Genomic DNA, 2,969 nt, shown 5'->3' with positions numbered 1-2,969 from the left:
AGAAATGAGATTATTTTTTCATATTTTTCAGAGAATAACTGACAACGTACGTAATTGGGGTATATCGTGATATATATCGTTATCGTGATATAAAATTATCCATATCGTGATATAGGATTTGTTCCATATCGCCCAGCACTAGTGTGATGTAAAGGATAAATTAGCCTTTGCTCAAACCATTTTAATTTAATTTTTAAAAAGTGGAACTGTTTAAATTCTGTAAAATCTTCTCTGGAAATGGATCCAGAAACCGTTTTGATGAGTTAACAGTGAGGCCCTGTTTACACGGATACATTTTGTGAATTCGTAATTATTATTATTTTTTTTTTATTGTTTCAGGCCTCTGGACACCCAGAAATAATATTTTAGGAACATTTTAAAGGTATTTTTTTGAAAATTGCTTTCAGAATGAGGTTCATTGTCTCTCTGTGGTCCTGTGATTGATTTCTAACTCGACCCTGTTTCTCACCTGATGAGAAAAAATATTTCAAATTTTAGTGATGTTATACAGATGGAGGAAAGCAGACCTGGTAACATTTTTAAAAACGACTGTTTAGTGGAGAAAAGTAAAAAAGTTCCAGTGTAAACAAGTTTTGAGTGGAGCCACTTTCACATTTTATAGCTCTTCATGCAGACACTATTATTCACCCTTCTGTATAACTGTCACTTTCATATTGCATGATTATTCCAGCAGAAATATTAGGGTATTCCTGCAGGAAGTGACCCCGATCTGCAGAAGAAATGCTTCCGTCTTAGCTGTGTTCAGACCAGCTGTTTGCTCATCAATCCTGTCGAAGAGCTCAGAACTTTTACACAGAAGCCCATTTCAAAATGCCTGAACTGTCCCTTTAAGGGATCCCAAACACTCAACCATGTCTCATCGAGGTTCAGGACCCTCCGTGTGGTTTTTTTTCTTCTTCTTTGAATCCAAACATAAAACAAAGACTACATGTGATTATTGTAGTTTTATAGAAGCTGTTCAGTTCTTCTTTGCTTGTGGAAGTGATTCCAGCAGGAAATTTCGGGTTAAACTTTGATCCTGTAAAGGATCAATATTTATCAGAAATCCAGAGTTGTGCCTTGTACACGATCACTGCTGAGGAGAACCATCCCATCAGGGATTCTTCTCAGTTGCTGTTTTTCATTCGGCTGTTTGGATTTCCCCTGAAAGTTCTGCATGTGTTCATGTTTCTGCATTTGTGAGAAGAGGATTAGACACAAAAATCCAAAGTTAGATGTCACAGCATTGCTTTTCTCATGAAACGTTTAGTCCAACATGAACTTCTAAACTTTGAACATAGTGGAAGAAAATCCAACACGGGCTCTGATTCACTAAGAATGTGCAGCACTTGGTTTTTGCTGAACTTTTGTGCATCATTTTTTTCCACGATCGTCTTTGATCAGGAGGCAGAGAGCAGTAATTTAATGCCAACACTCATGGAGTTCAGTAGGTGTGGGTGTGTTAGAAAAATGTATGATCTCATTTAGTTCAGTTGTTTTTTTATTCATCAACCGAAGTTACAACATCTCTGTTAAACACACACACACACCTGACAGTGAGAATGTAAGGATTCAGCTTTTATGTAAAATATGGACCAGATCCTGAATTCTGTCCTTTTTTTTTTCCAAGTGTCCCATGAACGACTGGGAAAACTGTCTTTGTTAAATCTGTCTTTATTGAGATATTTTGGCCATTTTGAAGTGGAGTTCTGTAAAAGAACAAACAAACAAACAAAAACAAAATAAAACCCTGAACAATGAATATCTTCCCTGTTGTAGATATCTGTTTGAACAGCTCAGTTTGGAAGAATAATTCAGTGATGAGTTTGAGTTATTTAAAAACACCAGCAGCAGCAGTTAGCTGTTTCACTTCCAGCAGAAACAGATTGAAGGTGATATTTATGAACTGCTATGAAATGTAGAAGAGTGAAGTCAACACACTGCTGTTAGTTTCACATTACACATTACAAGTGACCCCAGGCTGCATAAGAAATGCTACAGCTACCTGCTGCTGTTGCTGTTTGTGTTTTCAAATATTCAGACACAACCTTGTCATGTGATAATGGTTCCTAAAATAACATTTGCATGAACTGCTGGAGTTGTTTTCAGGTGGCAGACTAGCCTTTATGTCAGCTGTCTGTATCTTAGATCTCTCTGCATTCAAGCCTGTTTACCTGAAGCTGCACCTGTAGTTTCATCACAGGTGCAGCTGACCCAACTCTCTGGGTCATTTTTAATTTTACAGTCATATTTCACCATAAAAACTGCTTAACTTGCTTTGTTTGGTGTTATTTTGTTCAGCACAACCTCACGTGTGATTTTTTTCATTTTGACTTTTTGTATTAACTATCACACAAAAAACATAAAATCCAAGTTGGAAAAACCACAAACATTTATAAAAAAAACCCATTTTTTATAACTTGCAATGCAAATATAAACAGTAAATTACATAAACATATGTAGAAATTTAACAAACACCAAATTTATTTACATTAAAATGCAGGCGCTGTTGTACAAACCAATGTGCAGGCGTGCAAACTACCCACTCCCAGCTGACAAAGAATAACAGTACACGACTCTTTTGAGGTTCTGTAATTGGAATGAATCCATGAAGGAAAACAAAATGTCCAAATTAGAAAGCATGAAAATAAGACGAAATGGTTACGATCATAAACATAAAGACAAATTGAACAAAATAAAATGGAATCGTTGATAAGTGCAAAAATCAGTAAAGGAATATGAATTGAGAACCAGAAGGCCCAAAAACAAAAAGGAACGACATGTATGTTCATCCAACAGCTTCTAAAAAACATCAATTTTAATCGCTGCAAAAAATGCTTTTCAATCAAAACATCATAAAACAACTTTTCTATTCTTCACTGAAAGCACAGGTCTGTTTCAGAATTAAACTTCATATCCAGCTTCATGGAAAGGGCACAGCTTCACCACGATCACCGCCCGCCATGGCC

This window comes from Kryptolebias marmoratus, linkage group LG1, assembly GCF_001649575.2.
Source record: "Kryptolebias marmoratus isolate JLee-2015 linkage group LG1, ASM164957v2, whole genome shotgun sequence".
Taxonomy (NCBI): Eukaryota; Metazoa; Chordata; class Actinopteri; order Cyprinodontiformes; family Rivulidae; genus Kryptolebias; species Kryptolebias marmoratus.
The sequence above is the reverse complement of the archived record's forward strand: the minus strand, read 5'-3'. Positions refer to the sequence as shown.